Here is a 17500-nt window from a genome sequence, read left to right on the forward strand (position 1 = left end):
AGGCGCAAGACTAGCTGTGTGCTAAGAAGCATGCTTAACAACCACATGGCTCTAGATTCAGACCCACTGCGTGGCACCTTGGGCAAGTGTGTTCTACTATAGCCTCGGGCCGACCAAAGCGTTATGAGTGGATTTTGTAGACGGGAACTGAAAGAAGCCCGACGTAAATATATATATATATATATATATATATATATATATACATATATACATATACATATACACACAAACATACATACATACATACATATATAATTACACGACGGGTTCTTTCAGTTTCCATCTATCAAACCCATTCACAATGCTGCAATAGCAGAGACTCACTCTAGTTTCGACGCTGCTGAACTGAATCCTGAGCCATGCGGTTGAGATGCAAGCTTCTCACCACAGCCACACCTGCTCGTTATCTATTTTTTTCTAAGATTTTCGTTCCTTCTTGCAACGAAACCGTTGCAATAATTAATATATTCACCGTTCTTGCAACGTTTAAAATGTTAATTAATATGGCATTAAAACATAATGACTCTCTCCAGGCACAATTAATTATGCTGTAAGAAACGAATTCACATAGAGATTCTCGCAAACGAAATACAAAAACGAAATATATATATATATACTTGTATATGTGTGTGCATGTGTGTGTGTGTGTGTGTGTGCGTTTGTATTTGAGTGCGTATGTGTGTGTTCTGGAGAAAGTTATTCGGACGAAAAGTGTTCATTTCATTATCGCATAAGCGGTGGATGTGAAGAAACTCACAGACGAATCAAAGCCACAATTTAAGTTAAATGTCGCATAGAATGACGTCGTATGGATCGGTATTTGGGGTTTCGAATACATAAAATTAATAGTTAATGTGAGAGGGAAACATCAATAGAAAATGCTTTATTATTTGGCATCTAAAAAGGATGAACTGTAAATTGATAGCTAGGTAGAATAACGTCTCACAAACCGATAGTGGTTACATTATTAAGTATTTTATTGAAGATAAAGGAATTAACAGATTCGTTATTATAGGTATATTTTTTGTTGTCGCTATCACATTACAATAGGGGAAAAACAAAGGAAAATCTGTTTATCCCTAAGATTAAATTAGTATTGCAGATTTAAATCAGAGATGATTAAGAAATATCGCGTAAATTCCCGATGACCAATAAATATATCGTTTTTAACAAGCATAACAAGAACTATAAAGGCTTTCTGAGCTCCGTCCATCACTCATTCGTTATTTGTGCAAAGTAGAAAATGATGTGAAGGGAAGTAACGTCTGAAGTAGATCAAAGAGGAAGCGAGCATAATTATGTGGTGTGGCTGTGTGGTGTGTTATGACGGTATAGTAAGAAGTTTGGTTCAAAACCAAATGACTCCAGATTCAGTCCTACTGTGACGCACCTTGAGTAGATCTCTTCTACAATAGCCTCGAGCTGACCAAAATTTCGGTAGTGGATTTGGAAGACAAAAACTGAAAGAAACCTCGCGTATGTGTGTGTGTGTACATATATGCATGTATGTATGTATGTATGTATGTATGTATGTATGTATGTATGTATGTATGTATGTATGATGTATGTATGTTTGAATGTATGTATGTGTATGTATGTATGCATATATGCATGGTGAAGGCGCATGGCTCAGTGGTTAGCGCGTCAAGCTTGCGACCCTGAGGTTGTGAGTTCGAATCCCGGACCGGGCTGCGTGTTGTGTTCTTGAGAGAGACACTTTATTCCACGTTGGTCCAGTTCACTGAGCTGTAGAAATGAGTTGCGACAATACTGGTGCCAAGCTGTATCGGCCTTCGCCTTTCCCTTAGATAACACTGGTGGCGTGGAGAGGGGAGGCTGGTATGCACGGGCGACTGCTGGTCTTCCATAAATAACTTTGCCCGGACATGCGCCTGGGAGGGTATCTTTCTAGGTGCAATCCCATGGTCAGCCTTGAACGAAGGGGGCATCAGATTTCAGATGCATGTGTGTGTACATATATGTATGTATGTACGTATGTATGCATGAGTGTGTTTGTGTATGTGTCCCCTAACACCGCTTCACGACTAGTGCTCGTATGTTTACGTCTGCGTAAATTAGTGATTGTGCAAGAGTGACCGATAGACTACGTACAGGTCTTTAAAAAGAAATAGTACTGGGGTTGCTTTATTCGGATAAAATTCTTCAAAGCAGTGCCTCAGTATTGCCGCAGACTAATGACTGAAACAAGTAAAAGAATAAAAGAGCAAAATATCTGTAGCAGCTTTTTCACAACTTATATTACAAGTATACGACTGTTAGACAACAAACAAATATCAGATTTCCTGCTGCTTTCTAGAGATTCTATCACATCACTAGATAAACAGTAAATAAATGGACGAGACTCTCCATATTATTTAGTCTGGTAGTAAAATATAAATGGTTGCAAACGGTAAGACTATAAAACAATACGTAAGGGAGCGATTCTTTTCGTGTTCTATTCCGATCTCTTGCTGTATTGATTTCTACCAAAACAGCAGCGAAGGAGAGAATACTGGTCTGGACAAATTCTTTTGAAATTAAAGTTATGGCCGTTCTGTACTTAAAACAAGTTCATATTCCTATATTTACTAAGACCAATAAAGTTATGTATTGACGGTGGGATCTATCTATTAAACTCCTTTCTTAGAAATATTTGTCTTGGTGTCAGGCCACAACATTATTATTTCGTTTCGTTCCAGTTAAGAGCGCCATTAACTCACTTTGCTTTGTATAGATATTTCGTGCTTCTTTTGCACATTCCCTTTGATCTAGACGACTAGATTTCGTAAATATTGAGCTTCTGATAATAATATTTGATGAAAATCTAAAGCAAACGGAATTCCTGTCATACCCCGAGTTTAAATCCCTTCATAACTTCAGAAAAGTGTCTAACTTTCGTCGGTAGCTCCCTCATCATTTGACTAATTCTCAGCTTAGTCAAATACTTTCCTGTCCACTCTTTATTGAAGAGTAGATCTACCGAACCTTACCTGTGTAGAATCATCATAAGTGATGAAAGTAAGTTCTCTATAAGCATATCGAACGAAAACGACAGCCAACTAAAATGGTAAAACCAACAAGTACTAGGCCCCAAAACAACAATTCTCTTTGTTTGGTGGGATATGATGAGTATAGTCTGTAATGACGTGTTAAACCAAAACGAAACGGTTAGTTCAGAGATGTATTGATGCTCGAATGGTAGCATTACACAATAATTTGCAGAAGAAACGCTCATCATTGGTCCCTCTTAAAGGGAAGTTGCTCCGCTCTTAAAGGACGATGCATGACCACATATTAACTAAGATAGGGAAGGATTATGGAATTAACTATTGACGTTTTCTTCGTCTAATTTACCCCTCCGACACTTTTCTGTCTAACTAATATCTCTTCAGATCATTGCAACAATATTTAGATGGAAAATAGTCACTTAACTATGAAGAGGTTAAAATGATATCGAGTGTTCTTTGTTTAGTCATCTAAAGAATATTACGCCGGAAGGATCAACCACTCGCCAAATAGAAGAGATTATGTTATCATTATGTAGGGAACTATTATCCCGATTGAATACATCAATTACGACCAAAGAATCCCTTCCATCTTTCCCATATTAAAATGTAACAATACTTTCTTTCCAGCCTGACATGTTCAAGTCAACGAGTTTTCGTGTTCGACTATCGCTTCATTTATTCAGATATCGTGTATTGCAGTATTTATTATGTAATGTCCCCTTAGGTTTGTTATCAAGTGACATTGATATGAGTTGAAATATGTTTATGTTTATCCTAGTCGATTGACATGACTCACAGTGCCACTCTAATTGATTCTATATTTATACAGTAAGATATTTACTTTGGAATTCAATAGTGAGCTCATATTTCTACTACACATTCACCTGTGATAAATAAATATGCATTTCGCTTGATTATATTTCAGAATCATATTACGCCGGATATTTCAAGATTACACGCGTGGATTAGAAGTCACGCATATTTAATTAGAAGATGCCGAATATCTTCCACAAATTCAAGAATAATCAAATTTCCTTATGAAATATGAATTACTCAAGAAACGAGAAAATATAAATATTGCAATTAAGGAACCAAGACTACAAAATTTTAAGAATATTGTGAATATTGCAATAAAGACAAAATAAAAACGTAATATTCGAATAACGTGAGGAATGCTATCAATTTAAATTCTTTAAAAATTTCATAATTGCTTTCCGAACAAGAAATCGTACATGTAAGAGCACATTTTAACACACATTACTAAATTAAAGATAGGACCAAAATACATGAAGTTCTGCATGAAAGACCACTAATTACGACATACACACTCAGACCTACACACATACACACACGAACACGCTTCCTCCGCACGCACACACACCTATAGATATAATATACAATATATATACGCAATATATACATTGCAAACAAACATGCATATATCCAACTTTTTTTACAATGTACACATATAGCGCAGGAGTGGCTGTGTGGTAAGTAGCTTGTTTACCAATCACATGGTTCCGGGTTCAGTCTCACTGCGTGGCACCTTGGGCAAGTCTCTTCTACTATAGCCTCTGGATGACCAATGCCTTGTGAGTGGATTTGGTAGACGGAAACTGAAAGAAACCCGTCGTATATATGTATATATATATATATATATGCGTGTGTATGTTTGTGTGTGTCCCCCTAGCATTGACAACCGATGCTGGTGTGCTTATGACTCCGTTACTTTGCGGTTCGGCAAAAGAGACCGATAGAATAAGTACTGGGCTTACAAAAGAATAAGTCCCGGGGTTGATTTGCTCGATTAAAGGTGGTGCTCCAGCATGGCCGCAGTCAAATGACTGAAACAAGTAAAAAAGGGGAAAAAATAGGGAAATATGTGAATATAAGTATATATATATGTATATATATATACTTATATATGTGTGTGTGTGTGTGTGTGTGTGTGTGCGCGCGTATATATACACATATATGGAGACGCAATGGTCCAGTGGTTAGGGCAGCGGACTCGCGGTTTTGATTCCCAGACCGGGCGTTGTGTGTATTTATTGAGCGAAAATGACTGAAACAAGGAAAAGAGTAAAAGAGAGTAATGAGTATATTACCGATATTGGAATGACGAAACGAAAACAAACAAAAAAAATCACCCAACCGTTCTTCTCATTGATTAAGATCTAACACAAAAAAGACCATAACATTTTTTCCTCTTTGGCAGTCTACAATTGGAAGAACCAATTACACATTTCTATTCCTCTACGCTGTGGCTGAAGAGAGGAAGATATCCCAGATGGAGACCTTTACCGAAAGCTTGCTTAAGAATACTTTTCAGTAACAGCATGCAACGAAAGTGATACAATGTTAAACATAGCAACATATAGATTAAATCGGGTTCCTTAAACAGGGTAACCAAATATTTTCTGTCACAGAAATTTCTCTTGCAGAGCTTTATCATAACTGAATATTTGCTCGGATTTCCAAACTACCTGATAATGGTAAATATTGGTAAATATCTCTGAAATTACACTGTGCGTCACTCTTGATAGATATATGCATCTCCTTCATTCTATTCTTTATAAAATTACATCGTATGTGACGTATAATATTTAATATTACATGTAGCTCTAGTATTTACCAATCGTTGAATTTCAGAAATACGCTTTCTGCATGTTATATAAGATTGAGCGTTTGCTCTAGCTTCTTCTCGACTAATGTATGTGTATGTGAGTGTATGTATATGTAAATATGTGTGTGTGAGTCTGTGTGTGTATATATATATATAATATGTATATATATACATACAAACATATATATACATATACATATATATATATAATATATATATAATATATAATATATATATATATATATATATATATATATATATATGTATTATAAATAGATGAGTGTATTTTACCTTTTTAACAATTAACACGGAAAAAAATAAATAGTTACCAGGGCAGCAAAAATAAGTAAAGGTGTTGTAACTCCTTGTTTATAAAGGTAGAAACTTCGTGTTTACGTTGAATATTTTGAATAATATGAATAAAAAATGGAGTTAACGCAGGTGTAAACAAATATTTTTACTTTCGACACATGTTTCGGAAATTCCACTGATACTATTCAAAAGAATAAATGGTATAAACAATGCAATCTTCTCCTAAGGAAAGTGAAAAAAACGAAACTCGTCAAAAAGACATTTTAGCAAAAAATGATGGATTTGTATAGCGATAGACAGAACGCTATTAATATTGTTTAAAAAAACCTTATATGATATAACGTCATAAGTAGCTACCAGAAAGAGTAGGGATATTAATAGTGAATGTTAAATATAAAGGAAATTAAAATTTAAATTATATATAATGATAGAGACTACTTATGCATATAAGTAGTCTCGGTCTGGGAATCGCAACCGCGATCCTATGACCGCGGGTCCGCTGCCCTAACCACTGGGCCATTGCGCCTCCACTCACGATACATATCGGGAATGAGATAATTCGAGAATGGAATTGACAGAATGACGTTGCCGATAAATACTTAAACAAGCTCATCTGGGCCATACATCTTGCAAGATTCACTGCTGCCGAGTTGTAACCAAGTTATGGGGAAAGGAGACTCGGAAGGCCTCCACCTCAATGAGAAGGCGATTTAGCTAAACGACTTCTCCTGAGATGGAAAACAATGGTGCAATAAAGAAAGAATTAAAAGTTCCTTGTGACCAGCGATGTATAACAACATCTGATAGTCTGACAAATACAGCGAGGCAGTGATATAGTGATGTGTATACATGTATGTATACGTGCACACGCATATCCACTCTACGCAGGTATTAAGCATTCAAAAAGAAAACGGTAACAAAACAAAAATAATCGTCTTAGACTGATACTTGTAGAAGCAGAATCAGAATTAGAATTCATTAACACCTCAAAGCAAAAGATCTCACATTGTATCAGTAATCTATTGTTTCGGAACAACTGCCAGTTTTATGTGAATAATACTGTCTTGTTAAAGATAAACGTAGTTGCTAATTAGCTACATGAATAATTGATCAATAAACAAAGTCTAACTGACATTACGACGTGTAGAACAAGTCGCCACTTATTTTATCCGAAACATTGCCAAGTTTCTTAATTTCACCTGACATCGTTTTGAAATCATAAAAACAAATACATTTTCCTATTAAATTAGATTTGCTGCCCGGTTTCTGTCTTTCAGAATATCCTTTCCCCGCCATTGTTGTGAAAGACATTGAAAATGTTATAGGTACAGGAAAGACATTACCTTGTATTTAACATTTGTGCAATATTACTGAGATAAAAACATTGTAATTGATAGAGCAAAGCTATATCAAATAGATATATTTTAAACAAGAGTTAATTCTTTGGCGAAGGATAATTGTCCATTCGGTGTTGTTGCTCTAAATACATTTGCATATAATGCAAATTATCATTGGGACACCGGATGCACTGATATTTCATTCCTCTTTACCTCTACATATTTAGCGTTTGCGAATTAGGAGAATTGGTTTAGCCTCGGATACAAAGTCCAGCGGTATGTGTTCAGACGATCTAGAATAGATGCGGTGTTTGACTTTGTTCTATGCTCTCGGTGTTCAAATGCAGTCTTTAGAGTCTTTGGTCGAGAACTTAATCTTTCATTTGGTTTAAAAACACCTCTGGCACAATATGAGTTTTTAATGAGACCATTCTATTAAAAGCATTCGTGTAAGATTTCGGATTTGAAAAAATCTTCCACCCTTCACCTCACCAATCTTTCAAAAATAGTAAAGGGCGATTTGCACTACATTCCTTTCTCACGAAAGGACGTGTGTGTGTGTGTGCGTATGTACGTATTTGTGTGTCTGTCTGTATAGCTATAAACACAAGCGCACACACGCACACCCGTACACATACACACACACATATATATATGTTGCATAATAGAGATATACACGTTGTATGTATATGCACAAATATATTTTGCACACACACACATATATATACATATATACACATACATACATAAATATCACGTTCATGTTGAAATTCCAATGAAGGAGCCTTGGATTTAGGTTACAAACTGGTTATTTCTCTATTGGAAAGAAATCTTCAAATAAAACTGAATAATGACATGCATACATACATCTTACTAAAATGGGCGTTATGTCCGTCTGTCTGCTCGTCTGTCCATATGTCCATGTGTTCCCTCTTCACGGTCAAACGGTTGGACCAATTTTCACGATAGTTTTCGGGATTACGAAGGAGGTAACTAGGAAGACTTGTAGCAAAAAAAAAATAAGAAAAAAAACACGTGAGAAAATATGATTATTTAGGTGATATTAAGTTTTGTATTAATAGATCTCCTTTGATTTCTTTTTGTTAAAATTCCGTCGACGAGATTTAATTATGGATTCCACTCCAGCCCCCGTATAGTTCGTGAATTTAGAGGGCTTAGATTTGCGATACTATCCCTTTATTTCCCATCGTAGATGGGCAGATTTGTTACGTTACTATAATGGGCGTTTTTTTCGTCCCGCTGCCCGTCTGTCCGTCTCTTTTTCTGTTCCCTCTTCACGGCCAGACGCCAAGGATTACAAAGACGGCAGCCAGGAAGATTTTTAACATTAAAACTCAGGAAGTATGATTATTTCTGTGGATATTGATTTTTGAATTGATAAACCGCCTTCGCTTTTTTATTACAAATTCACAAGTAACTCTGGATTTTCACCGTATAGTTCGTGTCCCCATTGTAGATACGAAGACTGTCGCGATGATATTTAATAGCAGAAATAAAATCGAAAAAATGTGTCAGTATATAGTGTGTGCGATTATTTAGCGGTTATTGAAGGACTTTTCTTTGTAAGCCTAGTACTTATTCTATCGGTCGCTTGTGCCGAACCGCTAAGTTAAGGGGATATAAACACACCAACATTGGCTGTCAAGTGATGGTATGGGGGACAGACACAGACACACAAACATAAATATATATACACAGGTCGCCAGCCACTACACATTTTTTATTTTCTCTCCTTGTTTCTTTCTGTGTTCCTTTCTGTGGAAGAGCATAGGCTGGAAACGTTAAAGACTTTTTCAATTCCCGAGCGTTATACTAATACATCTCTTTGTTGTCTACACCACCTCTCTTAGTATTTTGCTTTAATCGTTTATTACTGTTCTTATTTCATTATTATTTTAAAACTCATGTCCATTGTCCGGAAATCTTTCGCCACGCATCTGTGACCTCTTCAGCGACATTTTCGTTTTTGTGTCTGTTTTTGCTCCACTTATTCCATTCTGTCAGAATGGAGCAAGTGGAGCAAGAACACACACGAAAACGAACACACACGAAAACTAAAAGTTTCGCTGAAGAGGTCACACATGTGTGACGAAATATTTCCGGACAATGGACATGAATTAAAATAATAAAATAAGAACAGCAATAAACGATTAAAGAAAAATATATAGTGCGTGTGTTTAATTCGAAAAAAAACATTGATCGTCCCGATATACAACAATATCTGTTTCAACACATGATTTCACATCAAGAATCTTGCAACTCGAAATGATAAACATAATAACACAGGTTATTCTTTCCCCAAAATATATTCCGTCCAACGGCATTAGTTGAATGCTTCATAAAATAACTTCTCTTTCGTATATACTGTGGGGATGCACATGCGTAAGTGTTTGTGCGTCCGTATGTATGTATTTGTATGTATAGTCATGAGTATGTGTGGTGTGTGTGTGCGTATATATATATATATATATATATTATATATATATATATATATATATATATATGTATATATATATATAATATATATATATATATTATATATATATATATATATATATATATATATATATATATATATATATATATATATATATATATATATTCCTTACCTTCGAAACGCGGAGGAGACGAAACAGAGACAACTGAAGAAGGGGAATATTCCTTGTGTTGTATGTCTTGTACTCTGTTTTTTCGTTGTTTAAAAAAAGTCCGATTTCCATGTTTTTGTTTTTAAGGGACCAATTCCTCATTTTGTTCAACGTTTTTTTGTGTCCTGTACCCATATATGCATGTATATATATATATACATATAGATGTAGGTATATACATATATGTATGTATATATCCATATGTTTATATATTATTTTGTTATATATATATATATATATATACTGCTTTTTTTTATTTAATCTAATTTTACTTAATATGATTTCTTCCAACGGTCAAAAGCATAAAATTCTATATTAATATTCTTACAGATCTCTTAGAATTCGTCTTGTTTTCTCTTGTTAATTAGGTTACATTGAGTGACATCAGAGAATAAGATATAATTCTCAGGTGACAAGAAACATATACCATATCTCTACAATTATTACACTAATGGCATCTGATAAAAATGCGTCCCTTGACTATGAGTGATAATAAAGAGAAAGTGGTCTGGTAACTGTTGCTTGTCACAAACTTCCATTTCGTCTCAATGTATACACAATTTACTTAAAGCATATTATTTTTGAAACGGATGTCTTGCTTGCCAACTGATCTATAATTTTGGATAATTAATCGATCCAATGAAGTCTAAATGAAATATGATGCGTTTGTCTAGCGGCAGGCTATATCAAATACGTTTATATATATATATATATATACACACATAGATAGATACACACATAGATAGATACACACATAGATAGATAGATAGATAGATAGATAGATAGATAGATAGATAGATAGATAGATAGATAGATAGATAGATAGATAGATATTATCTTTTACCTGTTTTAGTTGTTAGACTGGGGCCATGCTGGAGCACCGCATGATCAATTCATTGAAGACATGAAGATGGAAAATTAAAAGTTAATTATTTATTATTAAAAGAATGATAATCTTTTATATATATATATATATGCTGTGACTGCTGCTAATGCAGGGTGCATAATAACAACAGGCAAAACTTTCTTGACGGGAAAGTCTGAAAGAATTCGATACATGTATAATTGACAATATAGCTGCCAAGCATATAAAAATTCAATTCTCTGAAATGACAGTATTGTTTGTTTAGAAGCTAGGAAGTAAAATATGAAAAAATATCAACTGAAATGTTATAACACCTGAACACAGTTTATCATATGACTTTTGTCGGGTGACATAACAGGGAAGTTCTTTTCACCATTCATGTTAGAAGCAGCTACCATCTATCAATAAGCTATTGTTTCGAAATATCTTTTATTATCTGAATAATGCTGTCTTGAAACAAATAAACTGACTTCGTAATTAGCTTGGCGAACAGTTTATCAATCAACAAATTGAGATTGCAGTAACAGCACCAAAAACATGGCGCCATTTATTTTAATGTAATTATTGAGAGGTTTCGTAATTTCCTTTAAGCATACTCTAGCATTTTCGAAAATTGTAACTACAAGTAGAATTTTCCGCTGGAATTGTTTCGCTGCGTTTTTATGGCCTTTAGGATATCACTGGAATGCAGTTGGATGGAAAATGAACACAGACAGTCTACGTATGTTAAGTTCCATAGAGATCTTTCTTTAAATATTCATTAGAGCAAACAGTAAAACAGAGTCACTCATAGAGCTAACGCCTATGGAATAGACAACGTTTAAACTGGTGATCGTTCGCTTGTACAGAATGATTGATGTTTGTTTCTATTTAGTGACATTGATTTACATAGCTTTACGTAAAAACATAAATTATCACTAAATCCAGACAACATAACACTTCTGTTCTTTTTTCCAATTTAGATCTAATTCACTTCTTCCCGACTGTCACTCTCTCTCTCTCTCTCTCTCTCTCTCCCCCCATATCCTCTCTCTATTCCTTATGCTCTCCTATTATAATTTTACTTATTTCCTACAATGGACTGAGCTACCGTTCGGACACCGATTTCAAGGGATTCATCAGAAAAAAAATTAATCCCGGTATTTATCCGATTTAAACTTAGTGCTTAATCTATCTATCTTATTACCGCACCACTAAGTTATGGTGGCGTAAATAAAATAACACAAGATGTCAAGTGGTGTGGTATATACGCATATATACACAGCTGCCCGCCAGCATATACACATATATATATATATATATATATATAATATATATATATATATATATATATATATATATATTATATATATATATATACATATATATAATATAATTCGAGACAAAACCACTATTTTAAAACCAAACAAGGAAAGACTTAATCAATATATACAATTTTAATATAAATTGAATAAATAAATAAAATAAATAAAATAAATAATTTATTTAATTATATTAAAATTTTATATATTGATTAAGTCTTTCCTTGTTTGGTTTTAAAATAGTGGTTTTGTCTCGAATTATATTATATAATATTTTACTATAAAATTGGATTTAACCCTAAATCTGATTTTTCCCTGTAATTTTGGATAATATTTTACTATTATATATTTATTATTATATATTATTATATATTTATTATTATATATATATATATATATATATATATATGTATATATATATATATATATATATATATTATATATATATATATTTACATATATATATATATATTTACATATATATATATATATATTTACATATATATATATAAATATGTATAAGTGTGTTTTTATCATATATGCATATATAAATATATAATATATATATATATATATATGGTGGTCAAAGTGTCTTGGAGGAATGTATTTTAAATAAATAAAACCAAGAAGGTAGTATGTTACCAAGTCATACTCCTTCACGCATGGAATGAATGCTTAGTGATGCAACAAGGAACAGGTTTCAGTTTCTGCTTACCTGTTGCCCAACAAATTCAAATACAAATTTCTCTGCAGTTCTAATGTCCCATTTTATAAGCATCGCTCCTCCAAAAGAAATACATGAAACAATACCGGAATATTGTGGGATCTTAAAATGAGATCAATATTTATTTTCCCTTTAGCTAGGTGCAGCATATATAAATTGCAGGCTGGATGAACGTGTTTGGTTCCAATTTTTCCCTAAGGATGTTAATTGTTTATCGAAATTAGATTATTTAATTTAGCTATTTCGATTATTTATTGTTTTCTAGCTTGTTCTATTCTAAGCTATAAGTATCGTCTTCAAATTTTGGCACAATGCCAAAACGTTTGAGGGATAGGGTAGAAAGATTACATCGACCCCAGTACTCAACTGGTACTTATTTTATCGACCCCGAAAGGATGAAAAGCAGAGTCGACCTGCGCGGAATTTGAACTCAGAACGTGAGGAAAGACGAAATGCGGCAAAACCTTTTGCCCGGCGTGCTAACGATTCCGCCAGCTCGCCACCCATCTCAACTACATATATCCACACTTCCTTCATTTGGATGCTTTATAGAACTTTAAATATCACAATATATTTCGCGAATATGCAATTCAAAGATTAGAGAAAAGTTGTACGGTACGAAACATGTATAATGTAGAATACATCACAAGGTGTCGCAATCAAATGTTGAAATAATTATATTTGTGTTTTATTTTAATCTATTGTAATTCCAGTTTCTTTTTTTAATAAAATCTAAAGTCTTCTACAATCTATTTCACGTGAAATATGGATTAATTGAAACTCGCCTAATCGACCGTAAATGATGTAGCTGTAAGGTTTCAGGTAACAAATACAAGGTAAAAAAAATAAGTAAAGCAGAACGTACGGAACATGACAAGAGAAACCAACACAGTTAATTTGGAGATAATTCTTTCGTTTAAGGTTTCTCTATTTGTTATCGATTGAATGGAAATATAGTTTTCTGTTGCCTTTGATGTAAATTCATATTTTCTACGATTAATATCCTTCTTGCTTAAAGGAAGATTCAATGATAGAAGCCAAAGTGTCAAGCTAAAAATACTTTGGTGTTTATCACATTCCTTTCAATTATGAGTTCCATCACTGCAGAATTCCACGTCGTCTTTCATCTGTTCTGTGTTTAAGAAACTAACTCGCAATCAATTCATAAGATTGCTTTAGACGTATTCAACCCAGCATGGGATGTATTGGGTGCTTGTGTGCTTGCGAGTAATTCTTATCGCGTTGTGAATTAGCAACAAAACAAACGACATAGAGAGAGAATAATTCTTCGTATGTGACCTTCTATCATTGACTGGCGAGATAACAATCCATGTATTACACACATTCATAAAATCATACTGGATGCATTAAAGAGCAGGGTTATGCATTGTAGAATTTCAAATTTTATTAAAGCTGTTCAATCATATTCACATGCACGCCCATATTTTTATAGCATTAGTCCAGAAGGATTAAAGAAATTCATCAATGTTTGATAATTGCATCTTCATTCTACCATTACGTATATTCCTTGTATACCACATCACATGTCTTTTATTCCTTTCGTAAATTCATGTTTACTCTTACTTGTACTTGTGGCGACATTCACCCTGGGCGAGTTGAGTCGGTTTCTTCCTTGGAAGAAGTTTCGTGGGAATATATGGATTTCACAAGCGGTCCTCAACAATCCCGCATGTAGAGACATCCTTTTTACCGCAGATTGTCCGCAGACGCAGGCACAGAACGACCGAAGAGCCACCGGTTGCCGAAAGAGACAATCCGAGGATTTTCACCAGAGCCCCGTCTGCCGGGTTGTGGCCCTAATATTACTCGGTGTCAGACCAACCCGCCTTGGGTGGCCCTACTAGGAACCGACGTTCCCGACGGCATAGCTCTTGCACTACCCGTTGCCAGCGTCCCCACCACGGTGAGGAGGGAATGGACTTTGGGGACGTAAAATTCATGTTTATCCCTAACTCAATGACCGATGGTATATAGAGCAGCATCTTCTTTTTGTTTTATAGTTAAATAATCCTAACATTAGGTTCGCATACACAATTTATTTAACTTATATCATTTTTGTTTATTCTTTCAGTTGAAGAAAATTCAGTTTTTTTTTGTTTCTTTTCAGGATTACACATTCATCTCGTTGCGCTTTTATTGATTTCAAAACTAATTACTTCGGTGAATTAATTTGGTGGATGCATAAATTAGGTGAGTCATATTACTGATATGTTATATAATGTGATACATATCCATTACTTTTTTCCTCCATTAAATGCTCAATTATCAATGTTTTATATAGTTTTATCGATGAAATATATTCCTATTCGTTCTTTTAAAAATACTTTAATAACATCAGTAGTCTACTCCCTAAAACTCCTGTCATTGCCCTAAGCAATTAGTTGAATTTTTTTTGTTTTTTTGTTTTTTTGCTTTCCCGATTGGAAAAACTACCACAAATATATCGACAGTGGTGGAGGTTTTTTCGTTGGTCTTACAGATCTATTGGAATTGTTCAAATTAATTGTTAAAGAACTTGATTAAAATGAAATCATTGCCACTCTTGTTCTCAGAATTCTGTCTCATTTCTAAAAAAAAAAAAAAATTAAACCCGACACGAAGAGGAATTTTTCAGCTATCAATTTCAGCAACATTCTCAAAATGTTGGTACCACATAGACTAAGTAGATTATTAAAGACTTCAAACTGCTATCTAATCTATGACTTATCATACAACTTTCACTAATATAACAACTTAGAAGTTAGTAATCACGCTGTGTTCATACATACTGCGGAGCTAAAATGTCAAACGCCTGATTGGGTTGTTTTAAATAATTAGATTCGTTTCTGTATATGCTGACACAAAATCCTAACACACTGAAGAATATTTCGCTTTGTAGTTCCATTAATTCTGAAATGAAAAAAAAGAAATATTCTACCGATTCCATTGAGCTACCTGTGGCACTCTGCGTGTAATAGATAAGTATTTAAAGAATCATCTCATTCCTGACTTTCAGAACTCATAGAAAACATTCCCAATAATGTGTTCCAAAGAAAATACAACAAAAAAAAAAGAATATGAATAATGTCCCTCGTCAGATTTCAATTATTTTCAATCGCATGAGTTCATATGGTGAACGTTAACTTGTATAAGCTTTGTTGGTCAAATATGTCTCCAGAGAAAGTGTATCGAACGAGAAAATTTGCCATGTGAAATAAGTATTTTATAATGGATATAATATCATGAGAAAATAGGTTTAATACAAACGATGAATTACATTGTATCGGAAAGTGAATTGAAAGAAAAGCTTTGAAATATGCGGAGGTGAGGAAGACTGACTATTTGTCTGACCGCAATTTGAAAATCCCCTTTTACAGTCAGCTAGTTGCGATCTTGGAAAAGGCAAATAATTTCGCGCTCTAGTGGGAGCTTGAATATTGATTATTTTTCTTCACAAATATATCTCTTAGAGGTCTATATTAGATAGCGACTGTACACATAACATACATACATAGCATACAGTAATTATATAAATATTTGTGAGTATGTCTATCTATTTGTCTGTCCCTATGTATGTATGTATGTATGTATGTATGTATATATGTATGTATGTGTGTATGTATGTATGTATGTATGTGTGTATGTATGCGTGTATGTATGTATGTGTGTATGTATGTATGTATGTATAAATGTATGTGTGTATGTGTGTATATATGTATGTATGTTTGTATGTATGTTTGTATGTATGTATGGATGTATGTATGTATGTATGGATGTATGTATGTAGTGCACTCTTCCCTGATGGTAGGATCAACAATACATATTTGTGTGTGTACGTATGTTTGTATATTAAGGCGGTAAAATGTAAAACATCGTTGAGCCAATTGAACGATTGTTCTGTAGTATTTGTTCTGGCTGTTTATGTCTCGAAATCGAATACCATCGTTGTCAACGACGCTTTTCATCCCACGAGGTTCGATAATTTGAATCAGCAATAAAGTACTAAGTTTACTGGAATTCACTATCCCTTCCCGTACAGTTTTAGGCCTTAAATTTATCCTAGAAACACAACCACACTATACACACATACACACACACACTCCGTCTCTCTTTCTAGCATACACGCTCAAACACACCCAGACTTGTGTAAACATATGCATAAGAGCATGTACGCATCTATATATATATATATATATATTATATATATATATATATATATATATATACCTGTACTAATGTATTTCTACGTATATACCTCTATGTACCCACACATATACACACAAGCAAACACACACGTACTCACACACGCATACTTACACACACATAGTCACACATATATACTCACACACATACAGGTATAATCCCACACGCATACTCACACACATATACTCACGAACATACACGCATACTCACATACACGCATACTCACACACACTCACTCAAATGCCCATTTATATACACTAAGAGTAAGAAGAAAAAAACAGACGTCTATCACTGTGCATAGTTTGCTTTCTTCTCATCTAATTTTATCGATAGTTTTATTGATGCGGTTGTATAACCTCTTACATCCTCTTCAAATAATCCATCATCATATATTGATAAAGTTAAGAAATAACCATACACATCTGAACAACATTTTAGTAGACACATTAACAATG

At 34.0% G+C, this 17500-nt stretch overlaps 1 protein-coding gene across 4 annotated transcripts in view; it reads left to right on the top strand.

Annotated features, from left to right (window-relative positions):
- LOC115218041 overlaps positions 1–17500 on the top strand; it is a 415719-nt gene that overhangs the window by 237423 nt on the left and 160796 nt on the right. For all 4 annotated transcript variants that reach the window (XM_036507809.1, XM_036507808.1, XM_029787795.2 and 1 more), the window contains one exon: positions 14971–15053. The gene's annotated coding sequence lies outside the window, so the exon portion shown is untranslated. The remainder of the gene's footprint in view (positions 1–14970; positions 15054–17500) is intronic.

The sequence above is a fragment of the Octopus sinensis genome, linkage group LG12 (assembly GCF_006345805.1).
Source record: "Octopus sinensis linkage group LG12, ASM634580v1, whole genome shotgun sequence".
In the NCBI taxonomy this organism is placed as follows: Eukaryota; Metazoa; Mollusca; class Cephalopoda; order Octopoda; family Octopodidae; genus Octopus; species Octopus sinensis.